Source organism: Macrotis lagotis, chromosome 1 (assembly GCF_037893015.1).
Source record: "Macrotis lagotis isolate mMagLag1 chromosome 1, bilby.v1.9.chrom.fasta, whole genome shotgun sequence".
In the NCBI taxonomy this organism is placed as follows: domain Eukaryota; kingdom Metazoa; phylum Chordata; class Mammalia; order Peramelemorphia; family Peramelidae; genus Macrotis; species Macrotis lagotis.
This window is the reverse complement of record NC_133658.1, coordinates 362,084,826-362,109,255: the sequence shown is the minus strand read 5'-3', so window position 1 is coordinate 362,109,255 and position 24,430 is coordinate 362,084,826. Positions and strand designations below refer to the sequence as shown.

The 24,430-nt window shown below is 39.1% G+C and overlaps 1 long non-coding RNA gene across 1 annotated transcript; it reads left to right on the top strand.

Annotated features, from left to right (window-relative positions):
- Nucleotides 1-6,673: 6,673 nt before the first annotated feature.
- Nucleotides 6,674-23,463, top strand: LOC141517872 (uncharacterized). The gene is made up of 3 exons (XR_012477020.1): nucleotides 6,674-6,744; nucleotides 6,844-6,901; nucleotides 23,064-23,463. It is a non-coding gene; the product is annotated as an uncharacterized LOC141517872 (long non-coding RNA).
- The last annotated feature ends 967 nt before the right edge of the window (nucleotides 23,464-24,430 follow it).

Here is a 24,430-nt window from a genome sequence, read left to right as displayed (position 1 = left end):
GGATCACTTTGAACTTGAAATCAGCACTATACGAAAATCTTTCCTGAGCCATTTCTGGGCAGAATGTGGCAAAATATCACCTAATACACCAGTAACAAATGCAAAACAATGAGCACAAAGACAAGTATGAAAAAGCAGGAAATACAAGTAAAAAAATCTACAACCACTGTATAAGATGCTCCCAGTTTTTAGACCCCAAATTTTTCAAAAAAGGGTGTATCTTACACATGGGGATGTACAGTACTATGTGATCCTGGATAAGTCATTTAACCTTGATGAATGAAAGGAAGAAAGGAAGGAAGGAAAGTGAAAACTCAGAAGAGCCATCTGTAGCAGATTCCAGGAGCTAGGAAATGTCAGCTAAGTCACCAGCTCTGAGTCAATCCTAGAGAATTCACCTGTCAGATGAGACTACATCCTATAAGGAAATGGCCCAGATGGTCAAGGGAACAACTCATCCATAGATAGTTGGGGGGGGGAGCGCTGCTTGAGAGGAGAAAAAATTTCTTCAGGTTGAAGTATATTTTTGTAACTTTTATCTTGATATTTTCTCTATAAATATCCCTTTGCAAAAGCTAATTGATTCCAACCAATGAATTTATATTAGGGAGAGCACATTGGATGAGGGCTGGTGAGCAATAGTATGAGAAGCTTCAATCTCAGCATTGCCTCTAGAATTCAGACACAAACTCCAAATGGGACTCAACTTGGGGCTGGGGTGGGTAGCAATGTGTACACAGAGGGGGTACAATAATTTTTAAAACCATTGCAAAAAATCCTATTGCTTTCCTCCCCCTGCCTGGAAAGCTACTGAATTTGCCTGTTCCTAATTCTGTTGCATCACAACTAGCATTGTGACTTATAAATTCTCTTTTGGTTAACAAACAGCTAGCTTGGCTACAGCTACTGTTTACAAAGCATTTTCCTCTCTAAAGCCCTGCAAGGTGGTTGGGGTGAGTAGTATTCCCTGTTTGCAGAGGAGGAAACTGAGGCTCCAAAAGGTATCACACAGTCAGTAATTTGACCCAAACTCTCATCATTTCAAGCCCTCTTTGCAATAGCATACTGCCTGTCTGATGGTCCTCATGGGGGCTGAAAGAATAGGGTTCCTGAGCTCAGGCCCCTGACCTGAAATGATTCCCTGTTGAGGACTCCTGCCCTGCTTCCCAGACTGTCCTGACAAGAGGAAAAGCACAGGGAGCAGTCTGACCATCTTTGAATTCCCACAGGGAGCAGCTTCTATGGCATGGTGGGGGCGGGAGCCAGATTGTGGGACTCAGGAGAGAGTGGGTGGTGAGGAAGAGTAGGCAGCAGGGTGACTGCAAGGGTTTTCAAGATTGGGTGAATTATACATGTTTGAAGGTTGGAGAAGAAAGAGCCCTTGGAAAAAGTGAGATGGAAGGGTGAAGGAGAGAGGGGAGGATTAAAAAATGGGGTGCCCTCAGCTGCCTTGGAGAATGAGACGGGGGGAGAGGGGCTGGAATCCCCTTGGCTAGGAGGACAGATATCATCTCCCGAGAAGTGAAACGTATATGTGATGGAATTAAGGATGAGGATGCTCAATTGGCAAAGGAGAAAGATGACCTTTCTGGGGTCTATTTCACACATATATCCCCTACATGCAGTATGGGTGCAAGGGAAAGTCCCTTGTCCTGGTGGCAGAGACACCTGCATTGGAACTCTGACATTAGCTGTGGGACCCTGGGCAAGTTGCATAACTTCTCTGAGTTTAGGCTCCTTATCTGTGAGTTGAAGACTGTCAGTGATGCCTGTGTTGCCCCCCTCACAGGGCTGTGCAGAGGAAGCTTAAAAGGGTAAAGGGTCATTAGTATGTGAGCTATGGCATATGAGATTTTGGGGACTGGACTGATCATTAAGGAAGCAAAGGTATCCAGCCCCCCCCTCCAGGGTCCTGGAGTTTATAATCTCACAGGAGGGGGAGGAAGGGGAAGAGCCCTGGTCTGCCCTCTCAGAGGGCTCAGTTTTAGAAAGGCTTTCCTTAGCTCAAGTTCTAAGTCTTGGTTCCTCAGAGGCTTCCCCTCCCTCTCCACATCTCCAACTGGTCCACATATAGATGCGCACATAAGCACACACAAACATCCCTACACAATCCAGGTGAAAATATGCACGCACATATGTCTATAACACACAGACACACAATATTGACATTTTGCACACATATATATGAAGAAATGCAATATAATACATAAACATACACACAAACACACAATACATATACACACAATAAAACACACAACACACATGCATGCATGATCTGTACACACATAAATACCCATTTACATGCAAATATGTAAATACAATATAATACATATACTACACACATTTGCAGCATAAACAGCACATAAAATACACACATATGCAATATAATACACACATTCACACAAATCCACATATAATACATATACAAACATGCATGTGAATACATTTACAAACACAACATAATACCTGTATTGATGCAGAAACATTAATACCACATATGCACACATTTGCACACACAGTAACCTATAAATGCATACTATAACACCTGTAAGAATCATAAACACACATAACATGCATATATGCACACATTTGCATACACATACATTTACCCACATAATATACTTATGCAGATGCATAAACACACATTTAATAAACACATTTGCACAAACACACATGTGTACTCATTTATACATAAGCACAATATAATACTTAAGCACACACAATACATATAATACATATACTCACATTTGTACACACAAACACAAAATATAACACATATATACATTTCCATGCTAAAACATGCACTATGATACATTTCTATATTTGTGCCATGCATACTTAAAGACACAGTTACACACATATACATGCATATATACATACACACATGCATGTTCTGCTTGCTGGACCAAATCGATCTCATTGAATCCCTTTCACTTATTATGTAGGCCTTTCAGTCTAAGGAAGACTGAATCAAAGGTGGAGACCTGGGAGAAAGGTGAGAAGGGAGAAACATTTTGACCCTTAGTAGGAAAAGGGTCATGGTTGTGAACATATTCTGAAGGTTTTTTTGGAATAAGAGATCACAGAGTTGGAGATGGAAGAAGAGACTTCCAAATATGAAGATTGGGCTGAAGGCAGAGGTGGATTTCACATTTTGAGCTGGAAGAGAACTTCATGGTCATTACATAGTCCTCATTTTGCTCGTGAGGAACACTCAGGGTAACATGAAATGATTTGCCCAAGATCATATGAATAATGAGGAGCCAGGATTTTAACTCAGGTCTATGGACTCCAGATTCAAGGTTCTTTCCACTGTACCAGGAGACACTGTGGCTGTGAGAATGCTGGCTATTGGTAATCCCTAATGTGTGGTGTGTGATTTGCTCTACACAGACTCAGTCCCCCATTGAGGTCAAGTCAGACTTCTTCAGTAATTTATTCAGGCAGCTGGAGACTTTGTCTGTCTGAGACTTCCCTATTGGAACTGAAAGATCTGAAGGAAGACTAGAGTCCTAGTTGTTGTGAGATGCAAGATCAAACTACTCTTATAAGGCAATGAAGTGACCCAGTGCATAATTTAAAAATGGTAAAGCCCTTACTTAACATAGTGCAGATATGCTTTTCCTTGGACTCAGAGCCAGAAAAAGTCTGATTTCAAATTCTGCCTCAGACATTTGCTTAGTTGAGTGACTCTGGGCAAGATGCAATCTCTCTCAGCCTCAGTATCCCCTTCTTCAAGATGCAGATGAGAATAACAGTACCTACCTCCCAGGATTGTTATGAGATAATTGATAGTTAACATAATGGAATAGATTGAAAATTGTGCCACATACTTTAATATTGCTATCTCAGTTCATCCTCCTAACAACCCAGAGACAGAGGTGCTGTTTTTACCCTCATTTTACAAAAGAGGAAACTGAAGCTAAGTGACTCACTCAAGATAACACAGCTAGTAAGTATCTGAGACAGCATTTGAACTCAGGTCTTCCTGACTCCAGACCTAGCACTCTATCCACTGTCATTTATTCCAAAAGACTCATGATGCATGCGATCCACATTCAGAGAACTGATGGAGTCTGATTACAGATTGAAGAATACTATTCTCATTTTATTTTCTTCATAATTTTTCTTTTTGCTTTGTTTTTCTTATATATGACTAATATTAAATATGTTTTACTTGATTTCACACATATAACCTTTGTCAAATTGCTTACCACCATAGGGAGGAAGGGAGGAAATTTGGAATTCAAAATTTTATTTAAAAATTAATGTTAAAAAATTAATGTTAAAAATTGCTTTTACATGTAATTGGGAAAAAAATGAAATATTATCTATCTGCTGTCATTTAACTTATCAGGGCCTCAGTGAACTACAAGTCAGAGAGCAAACATAAAGAATTCCCCAAGAATGTCCTATATGAAAAATATTTAAAAAGTCAAGAAGTTGAATTCTATAATTTTGCTGGAATCAGTCAAATTCAGGGATTTCTAGTTTGCCAACTCTATTTTCTTCCCTTTTTCTTTTTTTAAACCAGGATGGCTTTTGCCCTTCCTCAGAATTACAATTACTGTGGAGTAGGTACCACAGCCTCACTTGTGGGAAGCAGCTTTTAGTTATGTGGTCATGGTGACAGATATCACCTTAGAAGGGCAAAGATCCCAGGACATTGGCCCGTGACAGAAGAGACTTAGAGCTATCCCACAGCTCAGTGGGCAAAGAGGCATCTATTTTACAGATATACCAAAGGTTCCTTGAGCTGATGCAGCACCAGGAGCCCAAATCTCAGTCTCACCAACTATGACTGAGACCACTAGGTGGCACAATGGGTGGCATGGTTGAATTCAAGTTAGGAACATTCGGAATTTAAATCCTTCCTTAATATTAAAAATAATAGTAGCTAAATACCTTTCTTTACTAGTTACTTTCAGGTTCAAAGGTCACTTCCTTTCATAGAGAAAACAAAATCTACTGCATTTCTGCCCTGATTAAATGTTTTACTGTTCTTTGACTGGGGATATTCAAATGGTAAGACACTAAATATAACTATCTATCTCTATCTCTATCTCTATCTCTATCTCTATCTATCTAATCTCTATCTATCTATCTATCTATATGACAATATTCAATCATTTCATTTGTGTCCGATTCTCTGAGCCCTTATCTAGGGTCTTATTGGCTAAGACACTGGAGTGGTTTGTCATTTTCTTCTCCAGTTCATTTTACAGATGAGGAAACTGAGGCAAACAGGGTGAAGTGACTTGCCTAAGGCCATACAGTTAGTAAGTACTTGATGCCAGAGGAGCTCAGGAGTCTTCATGACTTTGGGGTTATTTGTGGATTCATTGCACTTCTTAGCTGCTAATATATATTATACAGAACTGAGTTAACTTCAAAAGAGTTTTCTAAGTGGGGGGGCAAAGTAAGCCAGATAGATTGATTGACAATGACAACCATAATTATTACTAGCATTTATAGCACCTACTTGGAGTCAGGTATTGTGTGTTACAATGGTGATCTCATTTGATTTTCACAGCTCAGGGGCTATTGTTATTCTTGTGTTACAGATGAAGAAACTGAGGATGGGAGAGAATAATGACTTGCCCAGTATCACACAATTAGCTAGTAAATATCTGAAGACATATTTGAACTCAGGTTTTCCTGACTTCAGTCTTGGTGGTGTCCACCAGCTGCCCTAGCTGTGAGACTTTGGACAAGTCACTTATTCTCTTACCATTTCCATTTCTTCATCTGTCAAATGGGGTAGACAACAGTACCCATCTCCCTGAGTTGTTGTGAGGATTGAATGCGATGATGAACCACTTTATAATTCTTTGTAAATGCTGACTGCTTTATTTTCACTAGAATTGTCCACACTCAATTTTACAGACTTCTAAAAGAGGAACCTCTAAGCCTACTGACTTAAAGTCTGGTACTATTTCACCAGGCTGTTGACATGTGGCTTCTCTTTGGAGCTTTAACCCCTCCAGAACAATAGCTCCTATTCTTGTGATCCAGGAGAAGCATCTGAACAAGACAAGGAGTCCCTTAGACTCTTTAGGTGCACCCCTACCTCTGTGTGCAGGAACATTTTTTAAAAGTATGAAATTTTAAAAAAGTAATTAAAAATAAAAAGGCTGAAACTTTGAGAGAAAAATGATGAGGCAGCTGGTACCTCCAGAAAGGCATGGCTCTCCACTGGAGATTGAAGTGTGATCTCTCTTCCCCTGTCTTGTTTGGGAATAGGGAGGATCCTTCTCAGCTTGATGCTTACCCACCTTCCCACTCCCCTGGAAAATGTGCTTGTAAGGAGGTACTTTGGGGCCATAGCTTGTTGTATGAGAGTCCCCTCTCTGCACAACTAGGGCAGGCCAGGGCTCCCTCTCATCAATCTCGCATCCTTTCTCCCCCTCCCCATTACACAGAACCTGCTTCTGATCCCATCAATAGCTCCTCCATTCTATAAATTCTTCCTTATCACTAGGCTCCATCCCCACCTTCTTCCTTAGAGAAGGTTAAGTACCTAATGATGGAGGCCTTTACATTTCCCAGGCTCAGATAACATTTCCAGGCCTTTAACAGAGCCCCATTTTGGAGCAAAGCCCAGGTTGTCAGCCTTGGTTGAGATTTTGCTTTTGTCTAATCCTCTGGTTCTTTTTCTGTCCTTCACAGTCTTTCAAAGATCGATGAAAGTGGTCCAGCAATTACATCACTTTCAGTACCCAAGGAGTAATCAGGAACATGCTGGTAAATTTTTAACAATGGACTCTTAGAAAATTGTATACATAATATTTTAAAATTTAAGCTAAATTATTAACATCTTCTCCATCATTTTCTTACATCTAGAAAATCCACCAAGCAATTACCTAATCCCTGATTTGGAGCATCTGTACATTTCTGAGAGGTAAATGTTCATCCTGAGAATTTAATCAGCTTTTTCAAACTTCCACTACCACCCTCTGCTCTGGGTGAATAAACCCACCAAGGGCCTCTGAGTATCCTATTACTATATCCTCAATGATCTTGAGAATCAACTCTGGTTTATCTATATTTGTTCTATCTGTCCAGCCCAAAGGTCGTCTCCCTTCATGGAGAAAACAGAATCTGTTGCATTTCTATCCTGGGTGAATGTTTTACTGTTCCTTGACTGGATGGAAAATCAACTAATAGATGTATGAGTTAACTTCAAAAGATTTGTTTTTCAACTGAATAGGGCAGCTGCGTGACACAATGGATAGAGTTTTGGGCTTGGAGTTAGGAAGACTCATCTTCCTGAGTTCAAATTTGACCTCAGACATTTAATAGCTGTGACCCTGGGCCGGTCACTTAATTCTGTTTGCCTCAATTTCCTCATCTGTAAAATTAGCTAGAGAGGGGGCAGCTAGATGGCACAGTGGATAGGGCACCAACCCTGGAGTCAGGAGGACCTGAGTTCAAATCTGACCTCAGATACATGATACTTTACCTAGCTGTGTGACCTTGGGCAAGTCACTTAACCCCATTGCTTTGCAAAAACCAAAAAGAAAAAAAATTAGCTGGAGAAGAAAATGGAAACCACTCCAGTATCTTTGACAAGAAATCCCCAAATGGGATCACAAAGAGGTGGATATGACTGAAAAAAATGACTGTAAAAAGGATAAAGTGAATCAGATGGGTAAATTACTATTAAAAACCTCTGAAATTTGAACCTAGTCTCTTTATCTTCCTTTTTCCCTTTCTCTGGATATAACTCCAGTTTGTCAACATCCTGTCTAAAATGCTGTGCTCTGAATTGAACATAATATTACTATGTGTAGTCTAACGAAGACAGAGAACAGTAGGCCTATGTCATAGATAAATTTGGACATTGGGCCTCTATTAACAATGTAACCTAAACTTTTTTGAGGAAACTTATGTTATACTGTTGACTCATAGAAATGTTTAGCATAACTTCACATATATAATGGGTATCATCTGTTTTTGACTTCTCAATGAATGGGGAATTTGGAGGAATTTGGAATTGAAAATAAAAATGAAAAACTAAAAAATATAAACTGTTGACTCAATAAGTTTTGTTGTGTGTATTCAGTCATGTCCAACTCTTCTTGATTCTAAGAACCCTACTATCCATGGGGATTTTTTGACAAAGATACAGTAGTGATTTGCCATTTCTTTCTCTAGCTCATTTAATAGTTGAGGAAACTGAGGTAAAACAGGGTTAAGTGATTTAACCAGGTCACACAGCTAGTGTGAATTTGAACTCAGGAAGATGAACCTTCCTGATTTTGGACCCAGTAATCTAACTCCTGAACCATTTAGCTGCCCCCAAATGGGAATAGAGATTAATAATATCTACCTGGGTGTGAGGATCAAATGAGTTAATTATTGTAAAGGGTTCCACATGGAGTAGATGCTATTAAATGTTAGTTATTGTTATTATTAGCACTTACCTCTTAGGTTTGTTTGTGAGGATCAAATGGGAGAGCTCTTGTAAATGTTAAGTACAATATATGCTGACTGATATTACTGTAATTATTTTATTGCATCATGACTGGACCCACTTCCTTTTCTAATAAACATTTCTGCTTTCACCACTTCTGCACAAGACATCATTGGAAATATAGCACAACCTACTCATGCCTACCATTACTCTCTCCATTACATTTTGGGTTGCTCACAACTTACATTTCCAAGCAATTATGGTATTCCAATCTTTGAAACCAGATTGAAACACTAGAAGAAAACATCTGTGCTGAAAAGTTGAGTTTTTGCATTTGGGGGAAAAGTTTAAAAACACTGGGATTAAAAGTACTGGATAATTTCCCAAAGGGAATCCAGCCTTCTTTTTCCTCCCTTATTCAGCTCTAATACCAGCTTATTGTTCATCTGTTTTACTATACTAGATTTATGTACTGATATATCAGCTCAGTAGGATGGTCCCTCATCTGCATGTCAGAATCCGAATGTATTTTTCATCCATTTGATTTTTCCTGTATGTATTATTAATCCAATCTCTTGTGAATTATTCTAGGTCTCCTTAAAGAGAGCTTGCAATCTTTTAGAACTTGAAGTAATTGTTACAATACTGTCTGAGAACAAGAGTATCTGGAGGACCTCACAATCTATAGAAAATTTTTCTTCCATTTATATACCCTGAATTAGAAATCCTCCATGATAATGGCATGACCTTCATCAGTCACATATTTCCTTGTTTTGTGCCTCATTTAGGAAGGTGAAGGGCACCCAAATGGTACAATGGATAGAATATAGAACTTGGAGTCAGGAAGACTCCTTGCAAGTTCAAATCTGGCCTCAGACACTTACTCACTAGATGACCCTGGGAAAGTCACTTAACCCTGTTTGTCTCAGTTTCCTCATCTGTCAAATGAGTAATATTCTACACCCAGAGCCTGCTACCTTTGCAAAAAAAGGGATGGAGGTCAAATGTTACCTCTTTAATGAATTGTCCTCAATAATTCTCTCCCTTAGGCAGTCTGTTTTGGATCCCAGTCAGAACTACAACTAGAAATAAGAGGATAAACACCACAGACTACACCTTGGAAAGAGTAGCACAAAAGACCAACCTGGAGTTGCCTAGAGCAACTTTTAAAACAAATTCAGGGGGTGGCTAGGCAGCAGCTAGGTGGCTTAGTGGATAGAGCATCGGCCCTGTAGTCAGGAGTACCTAAATTCAAATACGGCCTCAGACACTTAATAATTACCTAGCTGTGTGGCCTTGAGCAAGCCACTTAACCCCATTGCCTAGCAAAAACCTATTAAAGACAAAAAACAAATTCAAGATGTTCTTTTAGGTTATTTTTTTTTTTTGCAAGGCAAATGGGGTTAAGTGGCTTGCCCAAGGCCACACAGCTAGGTAATTATTAAGTGTCTGAGACCGGATTTGAACCCAGGTACTCCTGACTCCAGGGCCAGTGCTTTATCCACTTCGCCACCTAGCCACCCAGGATTTTTTAAAAAAGGAATTGAGGAAGAGACCTGGGGGACAGAACTCTTGAGATGGAAAGGACCAAGTTAAAGAAAAGTTCATCACAACACACCATATATGAAATTATTTTAACTAGTTACTCTTGCTACCTCATCCCTGTACCTTTTTGTGTTTAGCTACTGAAAGATTTTGTATGGTTAGCAACCTCTAAATTTTGGAACTCTTGGACTGTATCCCAGTGGCCCCACCCTACAGCTCAGATTTCAATTATTTATCCACTTGCCTTGCCCCCCCACCCCAGACTCCCTAAGGTTAAGGATTTTTTAAAAATTATTCATCCCTTTTTCTGCAACATTTAGTTCAGGGTCCTACACAATGAATAGATGCCCATTGAGTGAATTAATTCATATGGTTCACAATAGTCCTATAGGGTACATTACAGAAATGTCATTATCCCTATTTTACCACTGAGGAAACCAAATTTCTGAGTGACTTGCCCAGGATCACATAGCAAAAGTCAAAACTTAAACTCAAGATTTCTAACCCTAAACCCAATACTCTTTCCATCATACCTTAGGAATGAAACATCAAATTTTATTTAGACTCAGACATGATCTTAAAGATAACTTACTCATATGATGGAGTTCCAGTTAGGATGACTTGCCCAAAGTCTTTAACAGAGAATTATTAGCAGAGGGATGTTATAAACCTAGTGACAACCCTCTGGACTCTGGGAATAGAACAGAAGACAATTCAATAAGATAATCAACATTCATTTTTTTGTCCATAGTAGGTGCTAAGGGAGATAAAAAGAATGAGTGTAGATAAAACACAAAGTCCCTGTCCTCTTGGAACATAGAGACTGGTACAAGTGCAGACAATTCTAACACTCATTATCTCATGATGAATTCATTAGAGAAATGATCACTGTGAAGCCATGACAGTTCTGAGGGGGAAGATTTGGAATGAGGGGGATGAGGAAAGGCTTAGAGAGGAGGTGGCACTGGAGGATGAGTTTTAAGGGAAGGCAAAATGGAGAAGGGAAGAAATTTCAAGATTAGGGAGTAGTGAGCTTTGCAAGTGGGAAAATACAAGGCTTGTTCTGGGGACAAAGATCTGGCTACAGCTTTGATGTTAGACTCAAATAGAAATGGGGGCAATTAAGCCATACATAAGGATCATCCCTGTGGGCTGCATATTGATTTTAGTTTTCAAATGTAATATTATCTCACTTTTAGTATATTTTTATTTATTTTGCTAAATATTTCCCAGTTACATTTCAATCTGGTTTTAGGCATGCTCTCCAGAGTGTAGGTGGTAAGCAGCTCTTGAGCCATATGTTTGACACCTCTAGGCTAGAGTATAAGGCCATGTGCCAGAGGGCAGTGGAAAATAAAACCGGATGTCATATCCTGAAAGGACTTCTGGAAACACTATTTGGTAAGTAGTTAGTAAGGGAGCCATTAAATATTTTTGAGCAGAGGAATGATGAGTCTAGATTGTTGATAGATTAGAAAGGCAGAGCTGGAAGTGACTCTGGGTCAAACCCTTTCACTTTATACATGAGGAAAACAGTTTCAGAGAAACTCAATGAATTATCCAAAGTCACAGAACAGCAGACTCAGGTCCCCTAAGTCCAAATCCAGTGTTTTACATTATATCAGGCTGCCTGTCCTGTGGCCAATTTAATAGATGAGGGAAGCAAGGCCCATTTGTGTAGATGGAGCCCTTAAAAAATCAGCTATGCAATATGAAACCCTAGCTCTTCCTGTTGCCTTAAAAGTACCTGAACAAGAAATGAGGATGAGATTGAACTGTCTCCACCCGGCTCCTGACCATTTGTTCCCCATGGAGCTTCCCCCTGGGTTGAAGTTGCAGGATGGAGATAGCCAAAGAGGCAGAAGTGGGCTGGAAAGATGGGCTTTGGTAGTGAATTCCTGTTAGGGATTGTTGGGTTTTTTTTATCAGCCCCTGGACTAGCTGAGCACAGTTAGGGAGTGAAGTGGATAGTGCTGGGCCTAGAGTTAGGAAGACCTGAGTTCAAATCTAGCCTTAGACACTTACTAGCTGTGTAACCCTGGGCAAGTCATGTAACCCTGTTTGCCTTAGTTTCCTCATCTATCCAATGAACTGAAGAAGAAAATGAGAAACCACTCCAGTGTGTTTGCCAAGAAAGCCCTAAATGGGGTCATGAAGAGTCAGCAGGACTGAACCAACATGAGGACCACCCGATGCCACTACTGAAGAGACCACAAGGGGGTGTCCTCCTCCTTCTGTCAGAGCCTCTGGTGTCTTACCTTCTTCCCCTCTGTGCTGCTGGTTTCATCTGACTAAACAATTGGGGATGAGATAGGGTGGGGAGGGAGATCCTTTAGCATTCAAGCTCCCAATGTAACCCTGACCTGTGTGGTTAGAACTTGTCTAGTCTCCTGTTGAGAGGACTTGAGAGAAGACTCAGATCAGAAGACCTATGTTTTCATTAGAGCTCTGGGCTGTGTGTCTATGGACAAGTGGCTTTCTCTCTCTAAGCCTCCCTTTCCTCATCTCTAAAATGAGGACAGGCAAAAGTAATATATAGTCTATTCAACTCATAAAACTGTTGTGAAGAAAGTGGCAAAGAAATAGAAAACATTATTATTTAATAATACTAATATTATTTGATAGTAATGATAATACTATTTTATAATCACATACTGAACAAAACCTGGAGAAGTAGGATAGAAAAATATAGGCTGCTTCTTTACCTCAGGGCTTTATTCCTCCACAAAGTAAACTCCTATTTCCTCTGTCTTCAGGTTTCTGGAATGGTCTGTCCTCCTCTCTCTCCCCTTCCCCTCTTCTACCCTGTATTTTCTTTTTTCTTTTTTTTTCCACCCTGCACTTTCACAGGATCCTAAATCTAGAGCTGAGAGTGATTTCAGAAACCTAGCACTCCAATCCCCTCATTTTAGGAGGAAATTCCAAGACCTAGGGAGAAGTGTCATGTGTCCTTAGGTAGGTTTTGAACTTCCTCAGATTCCAGACTAGACTTCTGTACTGGGTGAGGCTTCTCTGTGCCTTTAAATACCCAGAATATTCTCATTCCACTTATATTCACCAGTTTGGTTTATGCCCATCTATTAAATCCTAGCTCAAGTGGCACCTTCTTCCAAGAAGCCCCTTCTGATTCCCCTTGGAAACATTTCTCCAGCTTTCATTTCTCTGCTGATCTTCAGACTTGCAGCTCCAACAGCCTATTAGAAAGCTTGATGATCTATTGTTGTTCAGTCTTCAGTTGTATCTGACTCTGTGACCCCATTTGGGGTTTGCTTGGCAAAGATACTAATTTATCATTTCCTTTTCCAACTCATTTTACAGATGAGGAAACTGAGGCAAACAGAGTTAAATGACTTGTCCAGGGTCACATAGCTAGTGAGGATTTGAACTCACATAGTTCTTTCCTTTTGACCCAGTATTCTATCCAGTGTGCCACCAGGATGCCCAATGACCTGTAGATATCTTAACTTTAACGTATCCAAAACTGGACTCATTCTTTTACCTTAAGCCCTCTTTTCTTCTGAAATTCTCTTTTTCTGGACTGATCTGTCCTCCTTCCTCTTCCCCTTCCCCTTCCCTCTTCCACCCTGCACTTTCTTTTTTCTTTTCTTTTCTTTTCTTTTCTTTTCTTTTCTTTTCTTTTCTTTTCTTTTCTTTTTTCTTTTCTTTTCTTTTCTTTTCTTTTTTCTTTTCTTTTCTTTTTTTTTTTCTTTTCTTTTCTTTTCTTTTCTTTTCTTTTCTTTTCTTTTCTTTTCTTTTCTTTTCTTTTTTCTTTTTTTTGAGAGTAGCAACATCTTCCCAGGCTCACAATCCAAGTGTCATCATTGACTCCTCACTTCCTATTGCCCCACATAAGGTTTGTAGATTTTACTTTCCTAACATCTCTCAAATATACCTACTCTAGTCCAGTTTCTACTCAGTGTCAAAGAGATCTTAAAGTGCAGATCTGACCATGTCGTCCTCCCTGCTCAATCCAGGGGATCCCTATCACTTCTATGATCATATAGAAAATCCCATTTGGAATTCAAAGACTTTTATAACCTGCTCTACCTCCTCCCTTTCCAGTCTTTTTCTTCCTTATATGTCTTCCCAGGCTCTGTGATGTTTGGCTTCCTTGCTCTTTGACCATGAGACACTTCACCTCATGACTCTGGGCACTAGCTATCCCCTGTGCCTGAAATTCTCTCCCTCCTGGCTTTCCTGCTTCCTTCAAGTCTCCACTAATATCTTACCTTCTCTAGGAAGTTTTCTTCCCCATTCCTCTTAATTCTAATGCCTTTCCTTTGTTGATTATTTCTGATCTGACCAGGAAGGCAAACTAGGCCAGGTTTTGTATCTATTTTTACCTATTCTTTAAATTCTGAATGGGCATTGCCTCAGTCAGACAAACCCGGGAAAGACATTGGTTTAAAAAAGTCCCACTACATTCAGAGCCATCACCAGTTTCTTTGACTCTTATCTTGTCACTGAACTCAATTCTTTGAAGGAGAGAGTGAAGTTGATGACTGAACAGCCATGCCTCACTTAAATACAATTCACTTGCAAAACAAGATGTTATCTTCCTGATATCATTGGTCCTCTTTGAGAAGTAAGAACAAATAACTGCATTTTGTCTTATATACAGTTTTCTGGTAAGTATTTGTTTGCATACCATCTCTCTCAATAGAGTGGGAGCTCATTGAGGGCAGAGACTGTCCTTTGTCTGTCATTGTAACTATCCCAGAACTTAGTACAGTGACTAGTATGCAATAAATACTTAATAAATGTTTCCTGAAACTGGGACTCTAGCCCATTGTTAGGAAAGTTGTGAAGTGATCCCAACCATTTTGGTGAGCTTTTTGGAACTATACTCAAAGGGTAACAAAACTATGCATATCCTTTGAACCAACAATACCATTACTAAGTCTATATCCCAAGGAGATCATATAAGAGGGGAAAAGACCCACATGTACAAAAATATTTATAGTAGCTCTTTGTGTAGTGGCAAAGAACTGGAGAATGAGGGGATGTTCAACAATTGGGGAATGGCTAAACAAATATAAATGTGATGGAGTACTATTGTTCTGCAAGAAATCATGAGGGGGTGGACTTTAGAAAAGTCTAGAAAGACTTGTATGAATTGAAGCTGAGTGAAGTGAGTAAAACCAGGAGAAAGAATATTGTATACATTAATAACAACCTTGTGAGATAATCAACTATGGTGAACTCAGCTCCTCTCAGCAGTTCAGTGATCAAAGACAATTCTAAAACACTTATGATGGAAAATACCATCTATACATTTAGAGGGGAAAAAACCAAACAAATTGTGGAATCTGAATGCAAATCAAAGCATACTATATTCACTTTTAAAAACTTGTTTTATGTTTTTAAAAAATGTTTCCTGACTGGTTCCTCCTTGATTAGCACCTTGCATTTTTCCAACCACACTATCATGTACTATTTTATATTTTAGTCTATACTTGGTGCTTCTACTTCCACACCAACCACTTACTTCTCAGTCCCTTGCAATCAGGTTGCCCAGCTTATCACTTGACTGACACAGAGCTCTCTAAGGTTACCAGCAATTTTTTTTAACTGAGAAATCCAAGGGTTTTTTCCTAGTCTTTTTCTTCCTCAACAGTTCTTAGATGTTGACCAACCCTGTTTCTTGGTACTAGTTCTTTGCTCAAGTTCAGGGACAATGTTCTTTCCTTGTTCTCCTTCTACCAGTCTTACCACAGCTTCTCAGTCTGTCTTACTGGACCAATATCCATATCTGGTCCCCCAAGTGCACGTCCCCTGGTGCTCTGTCCTGAGCCCCCTTCTCTTTTCACTTTATGTAATTCAATTCAATGAGCAATTTCTAATTGTCTGTTATGTGATAGTGCTAAGTATTGGGGATACAGAAACAAATTAAAACAGTCCCTGCTCTCAAAGAACTTACATCCTATTAGGAAGGATGATGCGAATACACAGTGTGTGTGTATAATATACATATATATATATATATATATATATATATATATATATACACACACCTATATGTATGTGGATCTGCATACATACAGAATAAATTATACATAAGTATATTAGGGCAGCTAGGTGGCACAGCAGAGGGAGCCCTAGACTTGGAGTCAGGAAATCTTAAGTTCAAATCCATCCTCAGATACTTCCTAGCTGTGTGATCCTAAATAAATCACTTAACCATAGTTTGCCTCAGTTTCCTCAGATGTTAAATAGGAATAACAATGCCTTGCACAGAGTATATATATATATATATATATATATTAGATATTATTATTTTTTATTATTTTATCATATTATTATTATTATTTTATGTAGGAAGGGCACAAGCAGCTGGGAGTTCTAGATCAGGAAAGGTTTCATGTAGAAGTCAATTACTGGGGGCAGCTAGGTGGTGAAGTGGATAAAGCACTGGCCTTGGAGTCAGGAGTACCTGGGTTCAAATCTGGTCTCAGACACTTAATAATTACCTAGCTGTGTGACCTTGGGGAAGCCACTTAACCCCATTTGCCTTGCAAAAAAAAAAAGAAGTCAATTACTGAGCCACATCTATAAGGAAAAGGTGAGGAGAGAAGAACATTCTGAACATAGATGACAGACTATGTAAAGATCTTGAGATGGGAGATGGAAGACCATCTTGTTTCATTCTCAAAATCCAAAACCTGTTTTGCAGTCTCTTTGGGGGTTTGGATTTGTATATTCCAATAGTTTCACATTTTGCCTCATTAGAAAGAAAGAGGAATTATGGTAGTTTCATCTTGCTTGGTCATTTCAGTCACATCTGACTCTTTATGGCCCCATTTGGAATTTTTTTGGCAAAGGTACTATAGTGATTTGCCATTTCCTCATTTTACAGGTGAGGAAACTGAGGTAAACAAGGTAAGTGACTTGCTCAGGGTCACACAGTTAGTGAATGTCTGAGGCCAGATTTGAACTCAGGAAAATGAGTCTTCCTGACTCCAGGCTTGGTGCTCTATCCATTATGTCATCTAGCTACTCTAACTTCACATTAGTCCAGTCCATAAGGATTTTTAATCCTCTTCTCTTTTTATCCTCAAGAGCATTTATTAAAACTGGTTGCTGAAATTCTTTAACTTTTTTGATGTCATCACTCCCTTTGAGATAAACTAGCAGCTTGAGTTTGAGGCTGGCTGGGGTGGGGGGGAGGGGTGCAGGGACATCTTGTGGGTAACATCTACTGGGATTTGGTTGAGGGATAGAAAAAGTCCAGAGCCTTAGAGCCTCAGCCTAAGGGGTTTACACACTGTACCCACTTTCCCTTGGTAATCTCATCTGTTTCTATGAGTCAAAAGAGGAAAGAAGAATTGAAGTAGCTCAAAAGAAAAGATGCAGAAATTTAGAAAATCCACTCCAAATATTCACAAAGATTATTTGTGCCCAAACTGTGGCAGAGAATTCTAAACTCATTTTGGTCTGATCAGTCACGCTCAGACACACTGTAATTTGATTCTAACACAGTGATATCATTTTGGTCCTCTTCAAGAATGAAGGACAACAGCCAATGAGTTCAAATATCATTTCTATAGAGATGTCGCTCAGGTTTACATGTCCAGTTCTAAACTCTCCTGTGCTCCAGTCTAGCAATACCAACTTCTTTTTGGGTGTCTCTCCCCTGGTTGTATCACCGTAATCTAAAATACATGTCCAAAATGGAGCTTATCTTCTCTTCCTGCATCCATTCATTCCATGCGAGACTTGCTTCTTCTCCATATTTTCACATTTCTGCAAAGGGTATACTCCTCCTCTTGGTCTCCCTCCCCAGGCTCCCAACCTTGGAACCATTCTTCCTCTCCCTCCTCCCAATGCAGACAGTTGCCAAGTCTTGTCATGTCTAATTGTAACTTGCAGCTGCCCTTTTCTCTCCATTCACACATCCATTACCCTAGTTCAGATCTTTGTCACCTCTCACTTGAACTATTTCAATACTTTCTTCACTTATCTTCCTGTTTCCAATCTCTCCTATCTTACCCAAGACACAGCTGCCAGTCTTCTCAAAATACAGACTGGTTAATTCAGTTCCCTGCTCAAAAAACTTAAATGCTCAAAAACAACCTATTACCTTTAGGATAAAACAAAAACTCCTCAGCCTGGAATTCAAGGACCTCCATGATTCAGCTCTAGCTTACTCTTTCAGCTGTAGTTTATATTAATGCCCTTGGCAAACTCTACATTTCCATAACATGAGGTTTCACCTCCTGCTTTCATGTTTTTGAAAAGTCATCTCCTGTGCCTGAAACTTACTCTTTTCTGATAACTACCTCTCGGAATTCTCATTTTCCTTTAAGGCTCAGCTGAGGGTTGGCTCATCTCCTCCACTAAGGCTTCTATGAGTCTTCTCTAACCTGATTGTCAGTTTTCTCTTCCTCTTAAATTTTCTTACTTATTTATATTCATTTCCAAGTCATCTAATCCACTTTATTCAGCTGGTCCCAACTCATCTAATCCATTATATCTAGTCAGTCCCAGACCAAGCTTCACATATCAACTGGCCAGCTCTCCACCCCACCCCCCAACTCTACACTGCACCTCTTGTTCTGTAAAACATAATCAAATTAGCCCTACCACCATTGCTTCTGCAAAGGGTCTAACAATCCACTGCCATATGGCTCCATTCATCATTCTTGTGACTCCTTAGACAAAAACTCCTTAGAATGGAAACTCCCCAAGAGCAGGGACTGTCTCCCTTTTATGGTTGAATACTAGCACCTAGTTTAGTGTCTGATAAATAGTAAAAGCTTAATGTTCATTTAAAAAATTTATATTGTATCCTCCTCCCCCTCCTCCATGCTTTTTTGAAACAGACTATTTCATGTTTCCTTTGTTACTCTCAAAATGTTTCTTGAGTATAATAGGTGCCTTATAAATGATTGTCGTTGACTTGAATCATTAGTTATTGGTGGATTTATCTTGTTCTCAGGTTGACTATGAGCTCCCAGAGAGTAGGGATCATATCTTATTTAAACTTTGTATCTCTTTGTGACTTAGTACAATGCAAATGGGCTTACTGTCTATTTGTGAAAGATTGAAATGAACTCTGATCCCCACCTCCCTTTGTGTTTCTCAGGACCTCTGAAGGGCAAAGATAGGTTTCCTAGGCTAAGTAAGCCAAGACTTTACTTCAGAATGAGGTTTCCAGAAAGGAGTGGAGCTATATACCCCCATTGAAGGTACTTGACATCTTTGCAGATAGAAAGTTTCCAGAAAGGGAGAAGAACTGTGATTGTTATGGTCATTTCAGTCATGTCTTGATTCTTTGTGATCTCATTTGGAGTGTTCTTGACAAAGAATCTGAATTGGTTTGCCATGTCCTTCTCCAGCTCATTTTACAGATGAGGAAATTGAGGCAAATAGGATTAAGTGACTTGTCTAAGGTCATTGTGTGAGGCTAGATTTGAACTCAGGGAGATGAATCTTCCCTTGAAGAGAAGAACTCTCTCAAGGGAGAGCTAATGTATTCCTGGAGGATTCAAGAAAGTATTTTTTTCCAGAGACTCTCAATTTCTAAACAGAGACTTAGAGGTGGCCAATGAAGAAGAAGGATGGCATTCTACTAAATGGAGCTAAACAACAGCCTCTACACAATCTTCACTGAGACAAAATATGTTTGTGGGAGGGAGAACAGATAATTAGGAGAGGTTGTGGCTGGAAAGAACCTCAGATCAATGTTTCCTCTATTTTAAAGGGGAGGGAATGGAGGCCCAAGAGAGGAAGTGATTTACTTAAGGTCACTTTGCTTTGTGAGTAGCAAAGCTAGGACTCCAAGCCAGGTTTCCCTCTAAAAACCACCATTTTTTCTAATGTATTTTCCTCCCTAACCCTAATTTTACAAAGTACTTTCTTCATAACCACCATAGAAAATGGTCATATGATACTATTATTAATCACATTTTTTCAAATGAGGAAACTGAGGCTTAGTGATGGGAATGATGATCCTTTAGGAAGGACTAGGTCTGGGAGGGACACAGCAAACCTCTTTGTGGCAATAGACATAGTTGAACATATAGTCCTTCCTTAAAATCATTCACTGGTCTAGGGGCAGCTAGGTGGTGCAGTGGATAGAGCACTGGCCTTGGAGTCAGGAGTACCTGGGTTCAAATCTGGTATCAGACACTTAATAATTACCTAGCTGTGTGGCCTTGGGCAAGCCACTTAACCCCATTGCCTTGAAAAATCTAAAAAACAAAACAAAATCATTCACTAGTCTAGAGAAAGATTAAGAAAAGTCAAATGGATGGTCATTCTTCATACTATTTTTCTTTCCCCATCAGTACCAGACTCCTAGAGAAGGTAGTCAAAGGGTCTGGGAACTGGGTTTTCCTTCCTGAAGAGGCAGATACTTTCATGGTGGATGCTTTTCCCATCTAGGGGAGACTGTGCTGTACAAGGGTGCAGGAAGAAACCTGCAAAGTATGGTGGGAAAAGTCCTGAACCCCACTCTATAGCTGGTATAAGAAAATTCATGGTCAGTTTTCAAAAGAAGTACAACTACCAATAATCACATTAAATATTGAGACAAATCATTAATAATAAGAGAAATCAAGTTATAACCTTGAAATTTCACCTTGAAAATTATCAATGTTAGGTACAATTTGACTTGACTTTCCTCAACCTTTTTAGAGAACAAGGAGGGAAATTTTTTAAGGAGGAGGAGGGTCTATTACTACTATGGTGGAGCTGTAAAATGGTCCAAACATTCTGGAACTACACTAGAAAAGTCATTATGTTGTATATACCCTTTGACTCAGGATACACATAGACATACGTATACATATACATATACATATACATATATACATATATAAAATATATATATATATATATAAACAGAGATGGACATACACACATATGTGTGTGTATGTATGTTTCAAAAGATAAGAGAGAAAGGGCCAATATACAGCATTTTGGGGACAGCTAAAAATGAAAGCAAAGCAAAAAAATACTCCATCAATTGGTATTTATGCATAAGAACTGATGAATATGAAGAATTTAGAAAAATTTGAGACTTATTTGAACTGACACAAAGTAAAGAGAGAAACAAACAATTTGTCCAATTCCACAGTCCTGTGAAGGAAGATAACATTGAAAGTCCTGATCAATTCAATGACCAAACTTAAATATAGAGAACTGACAGTGAAGTATTTCTCCTTTTCAGCAAAGAGATGGGAAACTCTTGGTTCTAAGTAAGTCTACACTGTCAGATATGAACAATATGCTTACTTTGATAGATGGGAAGGTTCTATTGTGGGTAGGGTGATAGCAGTCACTGGGAAATTATTGAGATTTTTTTTTTCAACAGCAACAGTTGTCTAACCTGAATACTGAGGATGATGCCATAAACATATTCGAATAAGATCAGATGTGATACCTTTCACAGTATGACAAGGGGGAAAAAACAATAAAATGAAGGACAGAGTGGATTACAAAAGATAAAATAGAACATTTTAATTATTTGAAATTGAAAAGCTTTTGCACTAGCAAAATCAATGCAGCTAGGAGAAAAGTGGAAGCCATCATTTAGGAAAAACAAAGAACTCTTCATCAAATATCCTTGATTGTACATATATACACATATATATATATATACACACATATACATACATACATACAATTAGAGCAAGTATATAAGGCCACAAGTCATTCCTTAAAGGATATTTGGTCAGAGGATATAAGGAAATAATTCTCAAAAGAATTACAACCTTAGAAAAATTGCCCTAAATCACTAATAAATTGAAATCAAAACCATTCTGAGGCTTTTCCAAACACCTAGTTGATTATCAAGGATGACAAAAAATGGGAATAGTTAGTGTTGGAGGGAGTGAAGAAAGAAGAAAGAAAATAAATATTAAGTATGTACCATGTATCAGACACTGTGCTAAGCAAAATGTCATTTGATTTTCACAGCCACCCTGGAAAGTAGGTGTTATCATCTCCATCTCTGGACAAGGATCCAGACTAAGGTCACCCAGCTAATAAATATCCTAGGTAGATTTAAACTAAGGTCTTCTTGACTCCAGATCTAGCTCTTTATCCACTGCACCAATTAGCTACCTCTAGAAAGAAATCTTATTTCACTTCTTTTGGAGTATGAATTGGGAAGACCATTCCGGAAAGCAATTTGCAATTATGCTAAGAAAGTGATTAGAATATTCATAGTCAGGGGCTAGGTGGTGCAGTGGATAAAGCACGGGCCTGGAGTCAGGAGTGCCTGGGTTCAAATCCAATCTCAGACAATTAATAATTACCTAGCTGTGTGGCCTTGGGCAAGCCACTTAACCCCCTTTGCCTTGCAAAACAAAAAAACAAAAACAACTCCCCTAAAATAATAAAAAAAAGAATATCCATAGTCTTTGATTCAGAGACTGTACTATTCAGCCTATATTTCCAAAGGCAGAAAGGTCTTATATACCCCAGATTATTTGTAGTAACATTTTTTTTTGGTTGTAGCAAAAACTAAGAACAAAAGTAGATGCCCATAAACTAGGAAAAGGTAAATAAGTGGTGCATAAATCTAAATGTACTGTAATAAGCCTGGAGAATACAAATATATGCAATATCCATTGTATACCACTTAGTTGGTCCAAATCTTTTTTTGTTAGAAGCCTGGTAAGGCACATGAATTTATGCAAAGTGAAATAAGCCAAACCAGCAGAACCAATGACTAAAGTAATGTAAATGGAAAGAACCAAAAAAAAAAAACCAACCCCAAAACTGAATGCTGTGTAATTAATTCCACCACTCAAAAACCATATCCCTGAAAAACATCTCTTTTCTTTCTTTGCAGAGGTTGAGGATTATAGGTGTGGATCCCTGCATATACTCTCAGCCTCAGTTACTCTTGCTGAATTGTTTTTTTTCTTTCAAATTCTTTGTTATGAGGGATGGTTTCCTGGGTGGGAGAGGGAGATATATTTGGAAATGAAGGTGATGTAAATGAATAGGGGGATAGAAACAGAAATGAGTTCATTTGCAGAGCACAGGAGGCATCATGCTGAAGAGGAGAAGAGTGGGGGCAGAGGATGTCTGATTTTGAACTTCAGCTCTGTCACTAACAGTCTGTGTCCCTTCTTTTTCTCTCCCTTAGTTTCCTCAGCTATAAAATGAAGGAGTTGAACCAGATGATTTCTAAGGTTTCTTCTTGCTCTGACATTCTATAATTTCTGGGTTCCTCATCCAGTAACCCTAGCCTGAGTCTATTTGTGGAAACCAAGTCCATCTGTGGAGCCAGAAGCTACTTAGAATTAAGAAAAAAAGATAAGTTAAAACTAAGTTCTCTTTCTACTCAAATATCCTTTGCCTTAGCAAACAGGGGACAATATATTTTCCCCCCTGATCTTGGTGAGAAAATCCATGCAAAATGTGAGTTTAATCAGAGGGCTTTCCTAAAGTCATCTAGTGGTGGGTTTGGGGGCATTCAGATATAGATTGTCTTAAGATGATGATACATTCCCACCTGGGCTGCCTTCTCACAGCTCTGTCCTACTTCTTTTCCTAATAATAACACATTTCTATAGCACTTAAATGTTGACAAAGCACTTTCTCCACAACTCTGGGTTCCTTTCTCTCTTTCTCCTCTCCACAAAGAGACCAGTCATTTACATGACTTCAACAATTAATTTAGTCTTGGTTCCTAACATATCCCCAAGGCTTCTGATTTCCAGGTCTGTATATATCCAGTTACCTCTAAAACATTTTCACCAAGAAAATGGGGATGAGTGGGGCATGAGCAGTGTTGGGAATGAGAAGGGAATGGGGTTAGTGATGAGGATAAGGATAGAATTCTTTGTTTTAAAAAATGCCTCTTTGGGAAGGGGAAGGGGAGAGATAGAAGGGAGAAGATGGATGATGTAACAACAAAAGTTATTAGTAAAATTTTATTTTAAAAAAGAATAGGGCTATGAATAGGGACAGACAGGATTGAGACAGATAAGTCAGAGAGAGAAAACAGAATAAGAATGGTGATGTGAAGCACTGGAATGAGTTTGGGGAAAAGACAGGATGAAAATGCGGTTAGAGATGAAATGGGTCGCAGAGGGGTTTGAAAATGACAATGAGGATATGTAGAAGATTCAAATAATTCAAATCGACAAGGGCAGGGATACAGTTGAAGATGGAATGGGGATAGAGATGATGATAGGTTAAGGATGAGGATGAGTTGGAAATGGTTTTAAGGAGGGCAGATGGGGTAAGGATGGTGACAAGATTAGATTTAGAATGTTGTTGAGAATGGCATGGTTGAGGATGAGATGAAGCTATGGATGGCCATGGGCAAAGGTTGGGGGTAGGATTAGAATAGGGGTGAAATTGAGGATAAGGTAGGGTTGAGAATGATTTGTGAATGATCTGGAGAGTGAGATTGTGTGTAGGAATGGGATGAAGTCATCGGAGAGATGAGGGGGATATACATGAGAATGGATTTGGTTTGGGGACCGCTTAAGACTGGAATGGACC